Source organism: Neomonachus schauinslandi, chromosome 4, assembly GCF_002201575.2.
Source record: "Neomonachus schauinslandi chromosome 4, ASM220157v2, whole genome shotgun sequence".
In the NCBI taxonomy this organism is placed as follows: domain Eukaryota; kingdom Metazoa; phylum Chordata; class Mammalia; order Carnivora; family Phocidae; genus Neomonachus; species Neomonachus schauinslandi.
The window spans coordinates 76733398-76759088 of NC_058406.1; the positions used below are offsets into that span (position 1 = coordinate 76733398).

The window sequence follows — 25691 nt, forward strand, 5'->3', positions numbered from 1 at the left end:
ATGGAGATTGATTGCTGGCTGGCTGGTCTGTGGTTACTTACTAGTGTCAAGATAAAGAATATTAGGCACAGATCATTTTCATGTCTAAAGACTTCTGACAACAAACTTGCTCTGCTTAATTTCTCACATTCTGCAATAATGAGAGTTATTTACTGGAGAGACAGTTACAATTCTAGCCCTCACTCCTTAGTGTACAGACAAGCAAACCAGCGCCCAGAGAAGGTAGGTCATTTGCCCACAGTCACACAGCCAGTTGGGGACAGTACAAAACAGAGGTCTTGAGACTCCCAGTTCAATAATCTTTCCACCTTTCTATTAAGCAGTACTGTCTTTCTTTTTTTTGTTGTTTTTTTTTTTAAAGATTTTTTATTTATTTATTTGACAGAGAGAGAGAGAGTGAGAGCAGGAACACAAGCAGGGGGAGTGGGAGAGGGAGAGGGAGAAGAAGGCTTCCCGCTGAGCAGGGAGCCCGATGCGGGGCTCCATCCCAGGATCCTGGGATCATGACCTGAGCCGAAGGCAGACGCTTAACGACTGAGCCACCCAGGCGCCCCATGCAGTACTGTCTTTCTAAATAATATTTAAAAGAGCGTGTTGCTTGTATCTTAAACTTTTTATTTAATCTAAAACTTGAATATTATAGGCTCTTCCTCCTTCAGTATTTTACTAGAAATGGCAATATACTTTTATTTTGTGACCGTGTACATAATAGTTTTTAAAAGGACTGTGTATTTTAAGTCCTAGAGTCACCAAAGTAAAATGAGGCTAGAACTGGATTCCAAACTATTAAAACACATCTAAGAAATCCTGTATCTTTAAACTTGGAAAGATTCTTTAAAAATTATGGCCCAATATATTTAAAAGTGCTGGGTCACTGGAATCAGGATCATAAGACTAGGAATTAAATCTTAGCTCTCCCAATGACTAGGTGTGTGACTTGGTCCTTGTTTCCTCCTTACTTATAAAACAAGCAGACTGGATCGGGATCATTATATTTAGGAATTTATTCCATCATTTAAAGATTGATTTACTTATTTATCTTAGAGAGAGAGAGAGAGAGAGTGTGTGTGGGTGCAGGCAGGGGGAGGACAGAGAGAGAGGGAGAGGGAAAGAGACGCAGACTCCCCGCAGAGAGTGGAGACTGATGAGGGGCTCAATCTCAGGACCCTGAGCCGAAACCAAGAGTCAGATGCTTTACCAACTGAGCCACCCAGGCGCCCCTATTCCATCATTTAAAATACAATTCCAGGTAACTTGACGATAAGACCTTTATCTAATCCTTATTATCTTATAACACTGAAATAACAGAGCAAAGAAATAAACACATTGATCCATACTTGATTAACTAAACAAGGAAAGAAAAATAGGTCTTAAAATGCTCCTTCAGTCTCTTTTGGGGCTAGGATTGGAACTCACTCTAGCAGTGAATGATGCTGCATTTTGAAAAATCTCAGCAAAGGTCATCTGACTATCCAGTTGGGGGGAAAAATGTCTTAACCTCTTAACCTCTTAACACCATTTACAAAGATCGATCCCAAATGGACTACAATTCTAAGTGTGAAAGATAAGACAATAAAGCTCAGAGAAAAACATATCTTTGCGACTTCAGAGTAAATGAAGTATTTGTATCCTCTTCAACAGGACCTAAAAACTTCAATCACAGAAGAAAAAATTGATAAATTTGATTACATTAAGAATTTATGTTCATCAAGAGACACCATCAAGAGACACCAGCAAAATAACAAGCCACAAAAAGGAAGAAGATATAACAATAATATACCTGAAAATGATTCATACAGATTTTACATAGAGAATTTCTGTGAATCAATAAGAAAAATATAGACCACACAATAGAAATGTGAACAAAAGACTTGAACTTGTGTGACTTTCCAAAAGAGGCTATCCAAATGGCAAATAAAACTGAAAAGATGTCCAGCTTCATTAGTCATCAGGCAAATGCAAATTAAAACCACAATGTGATATTATTCTACACACATCAGAATATCTAAAATGAAGATGTATACCAAGTATTGGTGAGGATATGGAGCAATGTATGGAATACTCATACACTGCTGGTAGTATAAACTGATATAATCTTTTTCAAAAACTGATTTTAATTATTTGTTAAAACTGAATGTAGGCTAATCTATGACCCAGCGATTCCACTCCAACAGAAATGCTTATAAATATTCACCAAAAGACAAGTACTAAAATGTCCACAGCTTCAGTATTTGTAAAAGCTAAAAACTGGACGCAAACCAAACATCCATTAACAGTAGAATGGATAAATAAGTTGGAGTATGATCACACATAAAATACTACACAGCAGGGGCGCCTGGGTGGCTCAGTCGTTAAGCGTCTGCCTTCGGCTCAGGTCATGATCCCAGGGTCCTGGGATCGAGCCCCGCATTGGACTTCCTGCTCAGCGGGAAGCCTGCTTCTCCCTCTCCCACTCCCCCTGCTTGTGTTCCCTCTCTTGCTGTGTCTCTCTGTCAAATAAACAAAAAATCTTTAAAAAAAAAATACTACACAGCAATGAGAGTGAATAGGTATAATTACATGTGACAATAAGGATGAGTCTCACAAATATAATGCTAAGCAAAAGAGGTTAGACCCAAAAGGCATGAGTCCATAAATATAAACCACAGTAACAGACAAAACTAATCTCTTCCATGAGAAGCCAGGATGGTGGTAACCATTGCAGGGGGTGGGGGTGACAAAAAGAGAACATACAGGGGGCTTCTAGAGTGCTGACAAAGTCTATTTCTTTTTTTTTTTTTTTAAGCGGGGAGCAGCAGAAGGAGAGGGAGAGAGAGAATCTCAAGCAGGCTCCATGTCCAGCAACGGAACCCGACAGGGGGCTCAATCTCACAACCCTGAGATCATGACCTGAGCTGAACTCAAGAGTCAGATGCTTAACGAACTAAGCCACCCAGGCACCCCTCAAGGTCCTATTTCTTTTTTTTTAACTTTTTAAAAAAGATTTATTTATTTATTTGAGAGAAAGAGAGAGTACAAGCAGGGGGAGAGGCAGAGGGAGAGGGAGAAGCAGACTCCCTGCTGAGCTGGGTGCCCAATCCCAGGACTGGAGATCATGATCTGAGTGGAAGGCAGACACTTAACCATTTGAGCCACGCAGGCACCCTCAAGGTCCTATTTCTTGATCAAATATGCATTTTTCCGTATTCATTTAAACTTCAGTAAAAAGTTAAGAAGCAGTACTTTTTCTTGTTATTTTGTGTTAAGGTTCTGACCTTTCACATAAAAAATCAGCCCCTCCTGAATAAATGCCAAAATAAACTGTAAGGGTTAGTAGCCAAACTGATTTTAACCCAATTGCAGATTAACCTTTAGCAAATTCACAGCTTCAAAAAATTAGAGATCTAGTAACAGTCTAGGGTAGGGAATTTGCTCTTTCTCTTAGAAAGGCGTTAAAGGGCACCTGGGTGGCTCAGTTGGTTGAGCGACTGCCTTCGGCTCGGGTCATGATCCTGAGGTCCTGGGATCGAGTCCCGCATCAGGCTCCCCTTGCTCTGTGGGGAGTCTGCATCTCCCTCTGCCTCTGCCTGCCACTCCCCCTGCTTGTGCGCTCTCTCTCTCTCTCTGTCAAATAAATAAATAAAATCTTATATTAAAAAAAAGGTGTTAGAAAAACAATAATTTTCTTATCCCTTCTTATCATTGTTCTTTTATGAGCTATAAGAGCAAGGTGCACTACATATATTATTCCATTTCATTCTTCTAACTCCATGAAATAATTTTTTTTTGTAAATTTTTTTTATTAAATTTTTTTTTAATTTATTTATTCATGAAAGTCAGCGAGAGAGAGAGAGGCAGAGGGAGAAGCAGGCTCCCCGCCTAGCAGGGAGCCCAATCCCAGAACCCTGGGATCATGACCTGAGCCAAAGGCAAACGCTTAACCACTCCATGAAATAATTTTATCATCTTCATGATTTTCAGCTAAGGAAATGTAGGGTAAGTATGTTGTCTAAAAGTAAACAGCACAAATGTGGTCGAGCCAGGACCTAAATCTTGGTGTGTCTGGCTCCCAAGCTGACGTCCTTAACCACCATTTTATCCCTGCCTCATTGTTATGTCATCCCTGGGGGCTTTACAACATGGGGTGATGATAATCTTCGTTGGCTTTTGCTTAATCACTTTAGAAGGCTATATATGAACAGAACATCCTCCTAACCCTCTGCCCCCAAACCCCCCCCTTTTTTTTTTTTTTAAAGATTTTATTTGAGAGAGAGAGAATGAGAGAGAGCAAGCACATGAGAGGGGGGAGAGTCAGAGGGAGAAGCAGACTCCCTGCCGAGCAGGGAGCCCGATGCGGGACTCGATCCAGGGACTCCAGGATCATGACCTGAGCCGAAGGCAGTTGCTTAACCAACTGAGCCACCCAGGTGCCCAAACCCCCCCCTTTTTAAATAAAGACTCATAGAGGGGGCGGCGCCCAGGTGGCTCTGTCTCTTGAGCATTTGCCTTTTGCTCAGGTCATGATCTCGGGGTCCAGGGATGGAGCCCAGCGTAGGGCTCCCTGCTCAGTAGGAGTCTGCTTCTCCCTCTCCCTCTGTACTCTCTCTCTCACTCTCTCTCTCAAGTAAATAAATAAAGTCTTAAAAAAAAAAAAAAGACTCATAGAGGGACTGGGCTGTTAAGTGAAAAATAGGTAAGATAAAAAACTCATGCCACCAGTAGACCTACAATACAAATGTTTAACAGCTTTTTAAAAAATTTTTAATTCCAGTTAACATACGATGTTATATTAGTTTCAGGTGTATAATACAGTGATTCAACAATTCCATACATCATCCAGTGCTCATCAAGACAAGTGCACTCCTCAGTCCCTATCACCTATTTAACCCATCCCCCCAATCGCCTCCCCTCTGGTAACCATCAGTTTGTTCTCTATAGTTACAAGTCTGTTTCTTGGTTTCACTCTCTTTTTTTTCTCCTTTGCTTGTTTGTTTTGTTTTTTAAATTCCACATATCTGTGAAATCATATGGTATTTGTCTTTCTCTGACTTATTTTGCTTAGCATTATTCTCTCTAGCTCCATACATGTCATTGCAAATGGCAAGATTTCATTCTTTTTATAGCTGAATAATATTCCATTTGTGTGTGTGTGTGTACGGCACATCTTTATTCATTCATCATCCATGGACACTTGGGCTGCTTCCATATTTTGGATATTGTAAATAATACTGCTATAAACATAGCAGAGCATGTATCCCTTTGAATTACTGTTTATGTACTTTGGGGGTAAATACCCAGTAAGGAAATTGCTGGATCATAGGGTAGTTCAATTTTTAACTTTTTGAGAAACCTCCATACTGTTTTCCACTGTGGCTGCACCAGTTTGCATTCCCCAAGTGCAAAAGTCTTCCTTTTTTCCACATCTTCACCAACACCTGTTGTTTCTTGTGTTGTTGATTTTACCCATCCTGACAGGTGTGAGGTGATATCACCTTGTAGTTTTGATCTGCATTTCCCTGATTAGTGATAATGAACATTTTTTCATGGGTCTGTTGGCCATCTGAATGCCTTCTTTGAAGAAATGTCTGTTCATGTCTTCTGTCCATTTTTAAATTCGATTATTTGTTTTCTAGGTGTTGAGTTTTATAAGTTCTTTATATATTTTAGATACTAACCCTTTATCAGATATGTCATTTGCAAATATCTTCCCCATTTCACAGGTTGCCTTTTAGTTTTGTTGATTGTTTCCTTTGCCATGCAGAAGCTTTTTATTTTGATGTAGTCCCAAGAGTTTATTTTTTTAAAGATTTACTTATTTGAGAGAGAGAGAGAGTGCATGCATGCAAGCACACGCAAGTGGGGGCAGGGGCAGAGGGACAGAATCTTAAGCAGACTCCCTGCTGAATGGGGAGACTGACACAGGGCTCCATCTCACGACCCATGAGTTCATGACCTGAACCAAAACCAAGAGTCAGAAGTTTAGCCCACTGAGCCACCTTAGTTTATTTTTTTAAAGATTTACTTTGTTGAAGATTAAGGTGACCTTATAATTGTGGGCTTATTTCTGGGTTTTCTATTCTATTCCATTGATCTATGTATCTATTTTTGTGCCAGTACCATACTGTTCTGAGCACTACCACTTTGTAATATAACTTTTAAGTCTGGAATTGTGATGCCACCAGCTTTGCTTTTCTTTGTCATAGCTTTGGCTATTTGGGGTCTTTTGTGGTTCCACACAAGTTTTAGGATTGTTTGTTGTTTGACAGCTTTTTAACAACTGGCTACATGGAAAACTCGGCAGAAGTCTGAGCAGACTGGTCTCAGATGAGACAAGTCAGAGTGAGTGTTCCTACTTAAGCCGTAATGGAAGAAGCAGGGAGAGATTAAGCAATTTTGTAAAAAATGAAGATCAGTGAGAAGGTTCTTGATTGTGTGTAGGTGTCTGCTTTTCTTCAAATCTTCCTCTAGAGAATATTATTTTCAATAGTTATGCTGACAAGTATTGATTATTTAATATGGATGCTAGTAAAGCTTTAATAAAGTTTAGGTTGGCAAAAGAAACATGATTGACTGGACTATTGATCTGTACTTGGCTCCTAATCTCTAATCAGATACTTCTCTGTTCAGAAAAGTATCACTTAGCAGATGCCTTCCCAAGCTGCAGATATGGCACCTAAGAAGAAATAAGCACTTTCCCTCATTCTTCTTTGGAAAACCCTAAATTTAAAAAGTGACTGTCAGTTTGTGTCAAAGGTCCATCTCAGGGTTAAAAATCACACCTTGACCTGAGGGTGGTTCCATCATTCTTCATTTATAAGGAATTTCAAAGTTTATTTTTGAACTATTCAACATAAAGATTATTTAACCTTAAATGCCATTCTTTATAACAGAGGTAAAAACATGCCAATATTATAGAACTGTATACTTAATGAGTGTTAGAGTTTCTCATACAGAGTCATAATCTTAAATCATGAACTAGGGCTACTCCTTACTTTCACCTCTCCCACACCTAGACTAGGTGAAGCAGCCTCCCGATGATGCTGTAATCCGTACCACTTCCCTATGGAGGCGGCCTGATGTGAGAATCTAAGCTATACCCACCTACTTAGATGAAGGGCATCCCTTCATGTCCCTAGACATACATTTATTACTTGCCTCTTGAAAGTGTTTATACATACAGGAAGACTGTGCAGCTCTCTTTAGCACATGCAGATAGCATCGATCTATATCTCCATTGTGTTATTCTGTCTATGCCCTTGCCTCAAGTAAAAATGTAAACTGTTTTCTTATTTGAAATTCTACAAAAATATCAGAAGAAACTTTTTCACATTAGGTAACATAAATATGCCATTTTAAAATTGAAAATGAAAAAGAGGGACGCCTGGGTGGCTCAGTCGGTTAAGCGGCTGCCTTCGGCCCAGGTCATGATCCCAGGGTCCTGGGATCGAGTCCCGCATCGGGCTCCTTGCTCAGCAGGGAGCCTGCTTCTCCCTCTCTCTCCCTCTGCTTGTGCTCTCTCTCTCTGTCAAATAAATAAAATCTTAAAAAAAAAAAAAGAAAATGAAAAAGAAATTTTTTGCGACTTTGTAGTTTTTTTTTTTAAGTTTTTTTTTTTTTTTATTCGACAGAGAGAGACACAGCGAGAGCAGGAACACAAGCAGGGGGAGTGGGAGAGGAAGAAGCAGGCTTCCCGCTGAGCAGGGAGCCCGATGATGCGGGGCTCGATCCCAGGACCCTGGGATCATGACCTGAGCCGAAGGCAGATGCTTACCGACTGAGCCACCCAGGCGCCCCGTGACTTTGTAGTTTGTTAAAGCACTTATCATCATACAACATGACATTTTCTATATTCAATATGACAGAATTTTTTTTTAAAAGATTTTATTTATTTATTTGACAGAGAGAGACACAGCGAGAGAGGGAACACAAGCAGGGGGAGTGGGAGAGGGAGAAGCAGGCTTCCCGCCGAGCAGGGAGCCCGATGCGGGGCTTGATCCCAGGACTCTGGAATCATGACCTGAGCCGAAGGCAGGTGCTTAACGACTGAGCCACCCAGGCACCCCTCAATATGACAGAATTTAAAAATAACTGGTCTATCAATTTTGAGAAATCTTTATGTAATGGATATAGTAACAACTCTCAGTAAGAAAAAATACATTGATTTCTTCAAGGTAGTCATAAACATATGCCAAGAGAAATAGACAGGTTGAAGGGAGAAATTGGCCATGTCACTAATCTGACTTCAAAAAATAGGCAAGCACACAATGTAGATGGCCATAATATGCTTTTTAAAAGCCATTCAAAAGTTTATTCATTTTTGGATATCATAACATTTTATGAGGAAGCTAAAGCATTCCTCTTTTATTACTGAAAATACTGTTACTAGGGAGGTAAGAAAGAACTGTCTTATCAACCATCATTATCATCTCACCAGTAAATGAAAAAAATAAGGCTAACAAAGACAAAGGAGCTTGATACAAGGCAAATCACGGTTTGAAATGCTAAAGCATATTACTCATCTTAATATCTTATAACATTAGAATTCTTTCCACTTTTCTTTAAGTTCAAAATCACTTCAATAAAAATACTTGCTATATAAGACATCTATAACCCAATACTATCATTTTGTATGGTTAATTTCTATCACCTTTGGGGAGGGAAGTCTACATAACATAATGACTTTCAAATTTATTTGATAGATCTAGCTATGGGCCACTTTTATATTAATCTGACTTAATGGGATCTATTTTAGGTTAATTAATCTTCAGAGATATAAATTCCTTAATAAAGCAGTCAGCAGTATTTTAAAATATTAACCAAAATATTCATAAATCACGTTGAGCAATCCATTAGCAAGACCAAAATACCTCACTTTCTGCTTCTATTTTTTTTTTAAAGATTTTATTTATTTATTCGAGTGAGAGAGAATGAGAGATAGAACGAGAGGGAAGAGTGTCAGAGGGTCAGGGAGAAGCAGACTCCCTGCTCAGCAGGGAGCCCGACGTGGGACTCGATCCCAGGAATCCAGGATCATGACCTGAGCCGAAGGCAGTCGCTTAACCAACTGAGCCACCCAGGCGCCCCTCACTTTCTGCTTCTGTTTGCAGCTTTCAAAGCATAACTCTGCTTCCCTACCTTCCCAAACACCCGCTTGTATTCCATGATAACCCTTTCCTTCACATTCCACTCCTCTATTAACTAGGAAATGATCAGATTAATTTATATATATCAAGTGACTGCAGTTAATTTACACTATAACATTAGCTAAGCCCAAAGTATTGGTATATATTAAGTCAGCTAATGGTGAAATGGAAAGTTTAACCCCCTACTTAAGACTGGGACATCATCAAACATAAAGAGATTTTCTTTTTGGGAGGCAGAAAGGGGAAGTCTGAAATCATGCATCATCTAATGGTAGTAGTCCTTTTAGTCCTTCTAGGATGATGAATATCTCTTGTCCCTCTGCCCTCCCGAACATAGTCTGCCAAAAACACAACCTTCCTCTGCCTCCCTTTCCTTTTTTCTCTTGCCTGTTTAGAACACAGCAACTGAACTCACCTGTACTATTAAAAAAATAGGCATTAAAGGCCAATGACAGCATCTAAACACAGTACAACACTTCTTCCTTTTTAATTCTACCCTTAACTGGCAGCTCCCAGGTTCTTTAATATTTATTTCAACTACCTCTGGCAATTACGATTTTGACTTTTTTTTTTAAGATTTATTTATTTGAGAGAGAGAGAGATCATGAGTAGGAGGGGCAGAGGGAGAGGGAGAAAGAATCTCAAGCAGACTCCACACTGAGCCTGGAGCCCAACGCAGGGCTCCATCCCATGACCCTGAGATCACAATCTGAACCGAAATCAAGAGTCAGATACTTAACAGACTGTGCCACCCAGGAGCCCCAGATTTTGATTTCTTCTAAAATATAATTTTGAAACGTAGTCCCTTCATCAATAGGGGTAATATATTATTGAAATCAAGTTTTATTTGCAGAACCCCATGAAAATTTTGAAAACCATACATCCCCTCACACATTCTTAAATTGACATCTAAAATTTTTCACCGTAAGTTTAAGTAGTTGCAAAGGAGTAACTTCTAACATATTGTAAATACTGGTATTTTAAAATAAAGCTGTTATATCACCTTAAATGTATCATTCTTATCATCCTATCATGAGGGCCCTGCCTTGTGACCTCATCTAACTCTAATTATCTCCTAAAGGCCACATCTCCAAATACCACACATTGGGGTGGTTAGGGCTTCAACATATGAATTGGGGGGAGGGCACAATTCAGTCCACAGCAATAAGTCTTCATTTCTCTGGGATAAAAGCCCAAGGGTTTAATTGCTGGGTTATATAGTAGTTGCATGGTTAGTTTTTTAAGAAACTGCCAAATTGTTTTCCAGAGTGGTTGTATCATTTTATATTTCCACCATCAATGTATAAATGATTCAGCTTCTCTGCATCCTTGCCAACATTTGGCGTTGTCAGTATTTTTTATTTTAGCTCTTCCAGTGATATCTCATTGTGATTTTAATTTGCATTTCCCTAATGACTAATGAGGTTGAATATCTTTTCACGTGCTTATTTCCCACCTGTATATCCTCTTCAGTGAAATGTCTGTGCACGTCTTTTTCCCGTTTTCTAACTGGATTGATTGTCTTTTACAGTTTTGAGAGTTCTTTATATATTCTAGATACTAGTTCTTTGTCAGATATGTGGCTTGCAAACATTTTTTTCTCCATCCGTAGCTTGTCTTTGCATCCTCTTAACAAGATCATTTGCAGAGTAGATGATCTTAATTTTGATGAGATAAAATTTATCAATTTTTCCTTTTATGGATCATGTTTTTGGCATCAAGTCTAAGAACTTTTTGCCTAGTTGTAGGCCCCAAATATTTTCTTCACTTTTTTCCAGAAGTTTTATAGTTTTATGTTTTCCATTTATGTCTATGATATATTTTGAGTTCATTTTTATATAAGATTTAGGTAAAGGTTCTTTTTTTTTTTTTGCCAATGGATGTCTAATTGCTTCAGCACCACTCATTAAAAAGCAATTCCTCCTCCTTTTGAATTGCTTTTGGGTTCTTTGTCAAAAATTAATTAGGCATATTTATGTGGCTCTATTCCTGGGAACCCTACGCTACTTCAATGATCTGTGTCTGTCCCTCCACTAGTACCGCACTGTCTTGATTAATGAAGCTGTACAGTAAGCTTTGACAAAGGCTTGAGAAAAGGTAATTCCTCCAACACAAATTATTTCTAATGTAATGTATTTTGTTTGAAAGTCTTTTACTGGACAGTGTTATATTTTTCCTCAAAAAAAATCTGTCTATAAATTAAAACTAAATTTCTCTTTATTTTCTGTAATAAAAGACTTCAAGTGTTAAAACAATTTCTTCTGGTTTGCATTTTCTTTACAATTATTACTAACCAATCAATTAAAATATAAATATACTGCAAATTTTGATTTTAAAGATTCTTAAACATAATAAAACCGTATTAAAGAGATGGGTGAGGGGAAGTCAGGTGGCTCCTGCCACCAAGTCACCAATGCCCGGTTTGTTGCCAGAAGGAAAATGGCAGATCTGGAGGAGCAGTTGTCTAAGGAGGAGAGGGCGCACAGAGAACAGCAAAATTCATTATTCATGCCCCTCTTGGAGAATTTAATGAGGTGTTTAATGATGTTCAGTTACCACTTAATAATGATAATCCTCTTAGGGAAGGAGCAGCTCATGCATTTGTACAGTGTAACTTGGACCTGTTTACTCCAGTGAAATTGAAGGTTATGAAGATCAGATATTGATAACAGAACATGGCGACTTGGGAAATGGAGAGTTTTTGGATCCCCAAAACAGAATCTGTTTCAAATTTGATCACTTAAGAAAGGAAGCAACTGATCAAAGACCATATAAAGCAGAAAATACAGTTGAAACATGGAGAACTTCAGTAAAAACTGCTCTGTGAGCATATATAAAAGACACTGGGGAGGGTATGTGCTATGGTGAACGCTGTGAATTGTGTAAGACTGTTGAATCACAGACCTGTACCTCTGAAACAAATAATACATTATATGTTAAAAAAGAAGAGGAAGAAGAAGATAGCAGGAAGGGAAGAATGAAGGGGGGGAATGAGAGGGGGAGACGAACCATGAGAGACTATGGACTCTGAGAAACAAACTGAGGGTTCTAGAGGGGAGGGGAGTGGGGGGATGGGTTAGCCTGGTGATGGGTATTAAAGAGGGCACGTATTGCATGGAGCACTGGGTGTTATACGCAAACAATGAATCATGGAACACTACATCAAAAACTAATGATGTAATGTATGGTGATTAACATAACATAATAATAAAAAATTTTTTTAATTTTTTAAAAATTAAAAAAAAGAACATTATCAAATGGGGTCTGCATTGTTATATGGTAAAAAAAAAAAAAACAGATGGACAGAAAACCATTATTGTATGCATAGAAAGCCATCAGTTCCAAGCAAAAAATTTTGGAACGGTCATTGGAGGTCAGAGTGGAAGTTTCCAATCACTTTTTCAACCACTCAAGTGGCTGGCATCTTGAAAATTCAGGTTCATTATTATGAAGATAGTAATGTTCAGTTAGTGAGTCATAAAGATATACAAGATTCCCTAACAGCATCTAATGAAGTACAAACTGCAAAAAAATTGATAAAGATTGTAGAAGTTGCAGAAAATGAATACCAGACTGCTACCACTGAGAATTATCAGAAGGCGTCAAACACTACTTTCAAAGTTTTACCTTGACAGTTGCCAATTACACAACTAAGATTGATTGGAACAAGATCCTTAGCTACAGGATTGGCAAAAAGATGCAGAATGCATAAGATGAACATTGTATGACCAGATCATTTATCAACACCAGCACAGGGATTCCATGGAAGTGAGCAGTAAATGCTTTTTGATGAGAGAAACTGCGAGAGCAAGTTTGCATTTTAAGAAAAATCATTGCAAAAGTATTCAAAACTGTCAAACTACCCAGTCAGGTGGGCTGTTGCCATTTAAAATCACCATAATTAATTAGTTTGGTTAGAGCACAAAGCTTAGCTAATTAACCATTATTTTTCATTTCTTTTGTTCAAAGGATTAAAAATCAGTTTAGTTTAAATGTCTTTTACTTTCTCTTATACCTTTCTTTTTTACAAGTAAGAGATGATTCCTCTAGTTTAATGATAAAGTTTTTGAAGTGTTTCAAAAATATTTTACTTATCGTAACCCTAAAATTGTTGTCTTCTGGTTTATGAAGTGGGTAACTTTGGATATTTGCCCAATACTTTTTAATGGGATCAGTAATGGACATTCCAGTTTAAGGTGGTTGATGGATTTAGCCATGTATGCTGCTGAAGAAATTGTCTACCTTTCCCCCTTCACCTCTTCCATTTATGTTAAATTGAGATTAGAGGGAAAGCCTTTTCTATATCAATTGTGTTTCAACCTTTCAAAAAGTGTTTTTAGCTAGCATAGTGTTTAAATAAACTTTTTTTTTTTTTTTTTTTTTTTAAAGATTTTATTTATTTATTTGACAGAGAGAGACACAGTGAGAGAGGGAACACAAGCGCGGGGAGTGGGAGAGGGAGAAGCAGGCTTCCCGCGGAGCAGGGAGCCCGATGCGGGGCTCGATCCCAGGACCCTGGGACCATGACCTGAGCCGAAGGCAGACGCTTAACGACTGAGCCACCCAGGCGCCCCTAAATAAACTTTTTTATTAAAGATTTTATTTATTTATTTGACAGAGAGAGAGAGACAGTGAGAGCAGGAACACAAGCAGGGGGAGTGGGAGAAGCAGGCTTCCTGCCGAGCAGGGAGCCCGATGTGGGACTCGATCCCAGGACCCTGGGATCATGACCTGAGCCGAAGGCAGACGCTTAATGACGCTTAATGACTGAGCCACCCAGGCGCCCTAAATAAACTTTTTTAAAACAAGGCCAACATCTAATGCTGTTTTGAGATTCTGCAATTAAATGAAAATACTTATTTCAGAAATACATTCAAAGCTTTTTTTCTTGTGACAGTTACGCAAATTAGCTTGAATTCCATATGTCCCTGAGTTATTTTTATCATAGAGCCACAAAGGTATTATAACACGGCATACTGTATATATATAATCCTGAACTCATTAAAAAATAAAGTTAAAAAATTAGAAAAGAGATGGGTGAGGTTTTTCTTCTTCAATTAGTTCACATTTCCATGCAGTGACTATTACTTATCGTCAGGATGAAATAGTGTTTGGCACTAATTCTATCCCTACTTTTAGTTTTCATAAAGTTAAATGGTGAGAAACCTGTTTCACATAAATGAGAAGAGGAGAATGGAAATCTTGTTAGAGCAATTGTCTCTCAATTCTTCAAAAATTTTTGAACGACGTTAAAAAAAAGACAACAGTCATATACCACCAAAAATATACTTAATAGTATATTAGTTAATCAGCAAACAAATCAATTAGGTTCTTCACTCAGTTTCATGAGAGCAAAAAAAAATGGAAACTACTTGAATTGCAAAAGGAACTTTTATCTATCATTACGTGAGATAGTATCACTTAGTCATCCACTATCTTCACACAGACACCAATCTTTTCAATTTTGCCCTTTGGCGCCCTGGTGTTTTTATATCCAAGGACCTTTGTGAGATCTGAGATAGAGCAGTATGACTTTCTTTCTTAATAGTGTGAGAAGGGCAACAGTGAACGAGAAGCGGGGGGCAGACCCTGCACCTCCATCATAAACATATTCTTAGGCAGAACAATGTTAGGAAAAGTACATGGGGAATTTAAAGATCTACAAATTGGCTCCCTCAAACCATCTATGCCCCATACTCCTTGAAAAGTGTACGCAATTTAAAGATAAAAGTTAATGTGCATCTGCAGCCCACCGTATCAACACCAGCACAGGGATTCCATGGAAGTGAGCAGTAAATGCTTTTTGATGAGAGAAACTGTGAGAGCAAAATGACAGGCACAAAAATAGCAACATGATATATCAAAGGACGAACCCCACTTACAAGCTAAGAACTAGCCTGAAGCAAATTAAGTTGTTGCTTAAAGCATAATAATTAAGGCCTTATATTTACCAAACCACTCTGCTATCACAGTATAAAAAGGCTTGTTTATCCCTCCTCCGTCCTAGGGGAATAAATTATCTCATGAGTCTTTTATTCCACCCAAGTGCTATTTAAAAGCTATGAAATGTTTAAGCAATTCATTACATTAATATAAAAATCTTTACAGGACAGAAGTACGATCAAAACCAAAGGGTAGGAAGCACTGAGTAAAATGGAAAGGATATGCTGTCTGGTGGTAATGCCAAGATCCCAGTTTTTGCTGGGCTGTCCCCTGCGCTTTAGTCAGATCTCAGATAACCATCCCTTCCACAGCAAGGTTCTCCAACCAGCTGGCCAAAGAGATGTCCTGACACTCATTAGCAGGTCACCTATTTTCTTATTTGCATTGTGCACATAGCTGCCCAATGTTTTTGTTGCTTATTTTTAAAATTCATTTATTACTTACCCATCAGTGCCAAAACAACTCCTGAAACTCCCCAAAGCAACATGTGAATTCTGAGAGCAGAGATCTATTAAGTCACTGCTACAAGTTCAGTGCTTACCTGATAGAGAGCAGGTGATATCCTTGTTGACAACAGCCGATAGAAATCAGGCTATTTTTCAAAACTGATGTTAATTTTAAGACTCTAATCTTTAATTGAGCAGTTTTCTCTCATTTTTTTCCAAAATAAACTGCTGCTATTATACAAGACTTTCTGAAAAATTGTGCCATTAGATCTTTATCCCTCTGAAGTTATTTACTCTCATTCTCTTGCCTTACTTTACTGAAATAATTTATAAATTACGCAATGCTTAAATAGACACTGCAGCCATGAAGATAAACAGGTTAGGTAAATATTCATAAGAGAGATAGTTTAAAATTCGTATCAGGACTTTTAGTTCAAGATGGTAGGTTGAGGATGTGTGCTTACTACCCAAAGCTTACAAAACCACACTCAAGTAAGGGAGACAAAAGAGGCAATAAACCTATAATAGCAAAAGGAAAGAGAAGTTAAGGGGTTCACCAGTGGATGAAGGATACAACAAATTTCTAGAATTCAAAAAGCAGATGGAATTGTGGTGATGGATGAGACAGGCAGAGAAAGACACAGTCACGAGGCGAGCTAAGAGGAGCTGGAAGCCAAAATGCTTGTTGGAATGCTAGAAGGAATCTAGACAGCCAATCTGCCCAGGGACACCTGATGGCTCTGGGCTCCAGGCCAGCAGGTACAAGGGAGGAGAGAAGGGAAAAGTGGGGCTGAAGACAGTGGGAATAATTGAAGGTCTGTACTTGGAACTGTGCTGGTTGGCATCCCCATCTGCTTCCCCCACCCCCACACAGATCACAGGCAGCCTGGCATTAACTCTCGGTCCAAAAGCCCGATAGCTGAAAGAACAAATGACCTGGGGAAAGCCAAGGCATCTAGTGGGAGTACAGTCTACCCACAGTACAGCACTCCTCTAGCACAAAGGCAGAGTCCGAGCATAGGCCTAGAGCAAGCAGGCCAGCCAAGGCATCTCGCTCTTCACAGAGGGCTCAGTCAGCCATCCACACAGGTGATGGGTCTAGGGGGGGAAAGAGACCAGCTTTTAAAATGGCATAGAAAATCCACACCAGTTCCTCAGTCCTTATTTCTAAACTATGAATAGACAGGGGTGCCTGGGTGGCTCAGCTGGTTAAGTGTCTGCCTTCGGCTCAGGTCATGATCCCAGGGTCCTGGGATCGAGCCCCGCATTGGGCTCCCTGCTCAGCGGAGACCCTGCTTCTCCCTCTGCCTCTGCCTCTGCCTACCTGTCTGCCTGCTTGTGCTCTCTTTCTGACAAATAAATAAATAAAATCTTAACAAAAATTAATTAATTAAGTAAAATACGAATAGACAACCAGGGACTACCAGGCACATGGGGAAAACAATCAGCACGAGAAACAACTAAGAAAAACACATAGAAAAAATAATAGAAAAAAGAACCCTGGGGAGAACAAATATAATTAAGGGACATAAGACAACATTTAAGGAAAACTACTATAATCAAAAGATTCAAGAGAGTATTGCACGCATATAAAATAGGAATAGGAAACCACAAAAAAGGAACAAAGAACTTGGAAGAACTCTTTAAATTAAAAGTTCTTAGAATTTAAAGGGTGATTAGAAAAGGAAAGTAAATCAACAACAGATTATCTGGAAAGCCAAACTGAGAAGTACAGAATGAGAGCATATGGATAAAAATACAGAAATAATAGAGAGACCATAAGAGACATAAAGAGCCAATCCAAAAACAGAAAAAAAAAGAGGGGAAAACTATTTAAGAAATAGTAGAATTACCCAGAGCTGAAGAAAGACCCAAGTCTTAAGACTGAAAGGGCTCAGTGAGTGCTCAATACAACTAACTGATAAAAGATCCACATCTATACATTTCCTCATAGAATTCCGAAACAAGTATAAAACGGAGACCCTGAACAGAAACACAGGTCACCCAGAAATGACTGACAAATGGCTTCTTGTCAGCAATAGAGGATGTTAGAAGACAATGGAACCGGGCACCTGGGTGGCTCAGTTGGTTAAGCGACTGCCTTCGGCTCAGGTCATGATCCTGGAGTCCCTGGATCGAGTCCCGCATCGGGCTCCCTGCTCGGCGGGGAGTCTGCTTCTCCCTCTGACCCTCCCCCCTCTCATGTGCTCTCTCTCTCAAATAAATAAATAAATAAATCTTTAAAAAAAAAAAAAAGACAATGGAACCATGTCTTCACATTTTCTGAAGGAAATTATTTTCAGCCCCGAATGCTACACCCAACTCAACACAAATCAGTATGAAGGTACAATACAGATAGTTTTAGACAGGACTCAAAGTTTATTTCCCACGTATCCTTTTAAAGAACTCATTTCAGGACATATTCCAGTAAAATGATGGAATAAATCAGGATAGTGGAAGTGGATCCTGTGGGAGACACAGGTTCCTGAGAACAGTGATTCCAACCCAGAAGAGTGGATGGAAATCCTTGGAAGACAGCTGTGTGGTAGCCTAGAAAAGCATTTGGGTACAAAGGGGAATTCCACAGAATAAATACAACTGAGAGTAGAGAAGAAGTGAGGCCATGACAAAGATATATTTTGCCTGAAGAAGTAGAAGAAGGGGAGGAGGAAGAAGAAGAAGAAAAAGAAGAAGAAAGGCAGTGAGAAACTCCCTGGGGGAAAAAAGGCACAAAAAGCTACATTTCAAATATGAAGCAAGCTTACATGTACCCCGATTATAAGGACTTAATGGAGTATGAGAAAAGAGGATCTAGTTGTTACCAATCACAGAATCTTGAGAGTCCAGGCTTCATAACCCCAGCCCTAGAGAGAAGAAAATGTAATCCTAGCACACAAATTGGTTCTGCACTAAATATTTATAGAATCATATTTTAGGGGTTACTATAAATAGAGATGCCCTTCATCTTAAGCCAGAACTAACTTTGATACTTTGGCTTCAAGACATAAATTTCAGGATCCTAAAAGAAAGACTGGCCAAAAATGTTTCACTCTTATTTTCTATAAATGTGGCACCAAATGATGGCCCCTTCCTACCTGTACTACTCTCCCTAAAGATGATAGTTGTTCTCATTATTCAAATGGTCCAGCACTCCAGAACTAGCTCAGTTCACTTGCATTTGGGGGCAGATGTCAGAAGAAATGTCCACTCCCTATAGCTGACCAGGTAACCATCCAGAAAAATAAGGTATATTGACTGCTCAGGGAAGAAATTGTGGCCTATGGTAATCACAAATTATAACTCTTGTTACTTCATTACAGATCCCAAAGGCTAGGCTTTGACAAAATTTTTACTCTTTAATTGGAATATTAAAAAGTAAGCAAGCATAATTTCTAAGCAAAAAGGAACTTTTTATAGCGAATGTACAAACATCACATGTTCTCTTCCCTCCTGGCAGAAGATGATTTAGCTTCTGGAAAAGGACAAATCCTTGCAGTAATCTGCTTAATAACAAGAGGCATTTGTCCTTGTCTGTTAATTCTACCTGCTTTCCAGACAAGGAGAAAGTAACTTCAGGCTGCAGTCAATGGGTCTCAGGTTCATAAGGGAAACTTTCCTTTCTGGAAAAATTAACAGGTCATGACAGTATGATACTATTTATAGTTTCCATCTTTTAGATTCAACTTATATGGAGACTTGGTTGTCCTTGGTAACAGGACAAAATATAAAAGTTATCAACCTTGACAATGTAAAATAAGTGTCGCTGACAGAAAGTGAGAAAAACAGATGGAAAAAGAAGCACATGTTCTAATGCCCATTTTTTAAAATGGAGGAGTCAACAAAGACTGTCATAAGTGGATGAGATGAGAAATAGAGTTGTCGTTATCTAAAGTTACTAAGTTAAGCAGCAGAGGAAGTAAAATTAACTACTATATCAAACACTGGAAGAGAGAATGAGATGACTGTAGTGTTAGAAAGCTAAACATTAGTTTTTTAAGTGGAAAGTCAACAGATAATATCTAAAGTTGATCAATCAAAAAAGCAGATAAGGGGCACCTGGGTGGCTCAGTAGGTTAAGTGTCTGCCTTCGGCTCAGGTCATGATCCCAGAGTCCTGGGATCGAGTCCCGCATCGGGCTCCCTGCTCTGCGGGAAGCCTGCTTCTCCCTCTCCCTCTGCCCCTCCTCCCTAATTGTGTTATCTCTCTATCAAATAAATAAATAAAATCTTTAAAAAAAACAAAACAGATAAAAGCCTATTATTTGGAGCAGTAGCCCCAAATCTTTTTGATTATACAACCCTCTCAGGGAAATATCTTAGAGCCCAAATCCCTGACATTTGTACATTTACTTATTTATGTTCCATGTAAACTTATGACTATATTAATCTATTACATATATATTGTGACTTACATAAAATAGACATTAAAGGTGTATCGGAATAATTCTGAATGAATTTTTATGGAGAGGGAACACTTATAGTAATAAACCAGAAACAGAAAATCACCAGCTATTCTGACAAAAATAAACATTTTAAGATATAAAAAAGTATATGAGAACAAAGCACCTCCTAGGATGTGTACAGTTTCTAGACACAGAGATGTAGCCACCAGGAAATCCCAAAAGATAGGAGGTTCAAAGAGGCTACCTTTCAGGAGTAAAGCTGGGGATACAGAGAAGTAGAAGGGGAGACATCATTTGTATCATAAGCTCAGCTGTATTATTTTACTCGTTGTATATATGTTTTCTTTTGTATAAAGAATTAATCTAGGGGCACATGGGTGGCTCAGTCAGTTAAGCACTGGACTCTTGATTTCAGCTCAGGTCATGATCTTGGGGTCATGAGATCAACCCTGTGTGGCCTGTGGTCTCTGGCTCCGCGTTCCGTGGGGAGTCTGCTTTTCTCCCTCTCCCTCTGACCTCCCCCCTCATGAGCGCTTGCTCTTTCTAAAATAAATAAATAAGGGGCACCTGGGTGGCTCAGTCATTAAGCATGTGCTTTGGGCTCAGGTAATGATCACGGGGTCCTGGGATCAAGCCCCACATCGGGCTCCCTCCTCAGCAAGGAGTCTGTTTCTTCCTCTTCCTCTACCCCCCCTTCCTCCCCACCTCCACTCATGCTTTCTTTCTCTTGCTCTCTCTCTCAAATAAAATTTAAAATAAATAATAAAAACTTCACTAAAATATAATAAAATAAATAAATCTTTTTTTAAATTAATCTAATCAGCCCCATAAAACTGTCTCTACCAGTGTTTATGCTGATTCATTCATTCAACAAACATTTACTGAACATCTGCTCTGGGTTAGGCACAGGAGATAGAAAAGGGCAACTGACATCTTGGCTCTCAAGGAAATCACAGTCTGGGGCGGAAGAAAGCTATGAAAACCAGTGATGACAAACCAGTATCATAAACGCAGCAAGAGAAGTATGTGCCGGCTATCATGCACACAGTCTGGGGCACAGAAGTGGCACATAATAGTGTGTGGGGTGTTAGGGAGGGACTGCTAAAAGGTCACTTCCTCTTAGAGTTGAAACCTGAAGGACAAGTAGAAAACTGAGAATAAACCAGGTAGAGAGGAATGCAGGGAAATGGGGGAAGGGCATTCTAGGGCAAAGGAGAAAAGGTGGGGGAGGGTAGACAGGCTGACACATGAGCATGGTGTGTTGGTAAGCTGGAAGTTTTTCAGGATTGCTAGGGCAAACGGTGCATGAGGTGGTGGTGGCAGGAATGAAACAGCAGGACAGGAAGGGACCAGAAATGAAGGGCCATGCTCAGAACTCTGCATCATCTCCTGAAGACGGTAGGAAAGCCACTAAAGGATTTCACTAGCAGGGAGGGAGACTAGGTCAGATGTGCATTTGGGGGAAGACTACTCTAGAAGCAATGTGGAAGATGGAGCTAAAAGGGATAAATGAGGCAGGAAGGCCATTCTGGGGGACATTATAGTGGGTCCAATGAGACAGGAGATAATCATGGTACCAGCAGGAGACAGATGGCCAGTGGGTACATGAAAAGGTACTCATCATTATTAATCATCTGGGAAATGCTCTTGAGTAACTGGAGAGTATCACTAACTGAAACAGGGAAAGAAGCAAGTTTCAAGGGGGGTGGAATTTAGGTTAGGACATGTTAAATACGCAGTGCCCCATAAGAGGCTCTTAATCATAGGAAACAAACAGGTTTGCTGGAGAGGAGAGGGGCAGAGGGATGCGGTAACTGGGTGATGGACATTAAGGAGGGCATGTGATGTAATGAGCCCTGGGTATTATATAAGACTGATGAATCATAGGCCTGTACCTCTGAAACCAATAATACATTATATGTTAATTAATTGAATTTAAATAAAAAATGTTTAAAAAATATGAAGTGCCATCTAAAGGGAGATATCAAATAAGCAGCTGGAAGTGCAAATCTAAAGTTCTGGGGGAGATGTTTGGCCTGGTGATACAACACTGAGACTCATTAATATTTGGGTTGTAGTAAAACCCATGTGAAGAGCTGCAATTACCCATAGAGACTGTACAAAATGAGAAGCTGGAGAAGGCCGAAGTCCTGGGGAAAGCGGGGAGCAAAGGACTGAAGAGACTAAAGGAAAGGGCAGGAGTACCAGGAAAGAACGAAAGAAGGTCAGGGCAACAAGGAGTTGGTAAATGAGCCAATGAAGAGCAGCTGAAACGACAGGTCATGGCATCCTGACTCAGTAGGGAAAGGAGGGAAGCCAGAGGGTGCTGGCAGACTGGAAGGCACGGGAGTGGCAAAGGCCTCAATTATGAAGACGGTGATAAGATGGTGGTGGTGGTGGTGGTGAGAATAAAGAACAGGAATGCAAGAGAGACAGGAGTGTGTGCTACCAGAGCTCAGAATCTCAGAGTGGTTACAGAATATTTTTGAATACATGTAAATACATGTGCACTACACTGCACAACCTGAGTATATGCTCAGGACAAAGGACAAGACAAGGGTAATAACTAGGCTCTGCCTTCACTGGGGACAAATTTAGTTCTACTGATCAGGTGTGCCTGAAAATGTTGTCAGCTGGCACGTTAAAAACAAAACAAGGGGGTAAAGAACAATTCTAATTAATTATGTAATAAAGGGAAGTAAGTTACACTTTAAGAAAGTTTTCTTAGAGTTCATAAAGTGAAATTTTTGTGCTCTTACTTTCGTTTGTGTAAGGGTACAAAAGTTTTAAGAATAGTATGTTGTAAAAACAAATAGTTTTGCATGTGATGTTCACCAGCGATTTGCATTTTCTTCTTTATTAAATATCCATGATTCTTCCCATAGTAATTGTTGGAGGGATAAATACAAATCTCTTGGGGTGCCTGGCTGGCTCAGTCAGAGGAGTATGGAACTCTTGACCTTGGCATCATGAGTTCAAGTCCCATGTTGGGTGTAGAGATTACTAAAAAAAATAAACTTAAAAAAAACACAACTCTCTTATAAAATCTATTCTATGACAATATCCATCTTTAAACCTAATAGTAATGGGAAAGACACGTATAAAATATTTTAGGAAATAATTTATTTTTTTAATTGTCAGAATTCAGTTGTATGCTTTTTGTGGTAGGCAGAATTCTAAAGATGTCTCCCAAGATTCCCACCCCCTGGTTACTGAATCAAACACTAATCTAGGTATTGCAATAAAGGGACTTTGCAGCTGGAATTAAGGTTACTAATCATGTGACTTTAAAGTAAATATTCTGGGTTATCTGGGTGTACCCAATGTAATCATACGAGCCCTTAAAAGCAGAAGAGAAAGGCAGAAGAGCCAGAGCATGAGGCACAGAGGAAATCAGAGAAAGCTGAAGCATGCAGAGGACTCTACCACTCTTGCAGGCTTTGAAGATGGAGAAAGGGAGCCATGAACCAAAGAATGTAGGTGGCCTCTAGAAGCTGAAAACCACTCCAGCCAACAGCCAGCAAGGGAATGGACACCTCAGTCCTACAACAGTGTGGAACTGAATTTTTTTTTTTTAAAGATTTTATTTATTTATTTGACAGAGACACAGCAAGAGAGGGAACACAAGCAGGGGGAGTGGGAGAAGGAGAAGCAGGCTTCCTGCTGAGCAGGGAGCCTCATGCGGGGCTCGATCCCAGGACCCTGGGATTATGACCTGAGCCAAAGGCAAACTCTTAACGACTGAGCCACCCAGGCGCCCTGGAACTGAATTCTGACAACAACCTGAAAGAGTCCAGAAGCCAATTCATCCCCAGAGCTCCAGAAAGTCAACCCTAGTGACACCTTGATTTTCAACCTTTGAAACCTGGAGCAAAGAACGAGCCAGGCCAAACTGTGCCCAGACTTCTAACCTGCAGAACTGTGAGATAAGGCTATAAATGGGTATTGGTCTAAGCTGCTAAATTTGTGGTAAAATGTTCCAGGATCACTGGAAAATGAACATACTTTCTTTAATTACTGACTTGATATGTGCTCTATCAAATCTCATTTTCTTGACTCTTAATGTAACTTTGGCCAGAATTCACACATCTTCCAGTAATACTCAGTTATTATGAAATCCAGTCTGATTTATTTTCCCCCAACCTTTTATTTTGAAAATCTTTAAATCTGTAGAGAATTTAAAAGAATAGTATAAAAAAATACCCTTTACCTATATTCACCAATTGCTAACACTGTCCTATATTTGCTTACTCTCTCGTTCTCTCTCTAAACATACATAAATATCTCTACCTCTCCTGCTTTCTTCTTCTCTGTATCAGTGGTCCTCAACTAGGAACAATTTTGCCTCCCAGAGAACATATGGCAATGTCTGGACATATTTTGATTGTCACTACTGGGGGGTGTTACTAGTATCTAGTGGGTAGAGGCCAGGGATGCTGCTAACCATCCTACAAAACAGAGCCCCACACAACAAGGAATTATCCAGCCCAAAATGTCAATAGTGCTGAGGTTAAGACACCCTGCTCTTTATATATGCATATACAAATAATTTTCCTGAACTATTTATAAGTAAATTATCAACACTATGGTATTTTTTACCCTAAACATTTCAGTTTACACCGTCTAAAAATAAGGACACTCTCCTAAATAACGCAATTTAACAATGATACAATAATGCTATCCAATGTATAGTCCATTTTCAAATTTCCCCATTATCTCAAAAAAGTCCTTTAGCACTTTTTATTCAAAAGCTGGATCTAATCACTGGTACAGAGGCTGGCATGTTGATCAAGATTTTAAATTAAGGGACACCTGGGTGGCTCAGTCGTTGGGTGTCTGCCTTCGGCTCGGGTCATGATCCCAGGGTCCTGGGATTGAGCCCCACATCAGGCTCTCTGTTCAGCTGGAAGCCTGCTTCTCCCTCTCCCACTCCCCCCTGCTTGTGTTCCCTCTCTCGCTGTCTCTGTCAAATAAATAAATAAATAAATTTTTTAAAAGATTTTAAATTTAATATAAACAACAAGCTCTAATTTTCAAGCAATTGGGGGCAGGCAGTAAAACTTGTGGTGCCAGCTCTAGGATCTCTAAGTCTGTGACTCTGACACCATGCAGGTCTGAAATGGATGCAGTAATTAATTCAGAAGGTTGTTAGCATATTGTAAATCTCTCTTGCAAGAATATCCTCAAACATGATTACTCAGTTCTTAGGACAGAAAGGGGAACTCTGTTTATAATAATCCATAACCCTATTGAAAAGACATCAATCTGAAACAAATCAAGAAGGAACTTTTTCCAAAGAAGACATGAAAATGGCCAACAAGCTCATAAAAAGATGCTCAGCATCACTCATCATCAGGGAAACGCAAATCAAAACCACAGTGAGAGGGGCACCTGTGTGGCTCAGCTGGTTAAGCATCTGCCTTCAGCTCGGGTCATAACCTCAAGGTTCTGGGATCGAGCCCTGCGTGCAGTTCTCTGCTCAGCAGAGAATCTGCTTCTCCCTCTCTCTCAAATAAATAAAATCTTCAAAGAAACAAAACAAAAACTGACAACAACAACACAGTGAGATACCACCTCACACCTATTAGTATGGCCACTATCAAAATAAATAAATAAATAAACAAAACAGAAAAGAACAAGTGCTGGCAAGGAGAAAGAGCCCTTATGCACTGCTGGTGGAAATGTAAATGGTACAGCCACAATAAAAAACAGTATGGAGGGGGCGCCTGGGTGGCTCAGTCGTTGAGCGTCTGCCTTCGGCTCAGGTCATGATCCCGG

General features: G+C 39.5%; 1 protein-coding gene and 1 pseudogene across 3 annotated transcripts in view; one reads left to right on the forward strand and one right to left on the reverse strand.

Moving 5' to 3' along the window:
• Positions 1 to 25691, reverse strand: part of DIPK1A (divergent protein kinase domain 1A) — a 125229-nt gene that overhangs the window by 89513 nt on the left and 10025 nt on the right. The window lies entirely within an intron of this gene.
• Positions 11562 to 12834, forward strand: LOC110580407 (annotated as a pseudogene).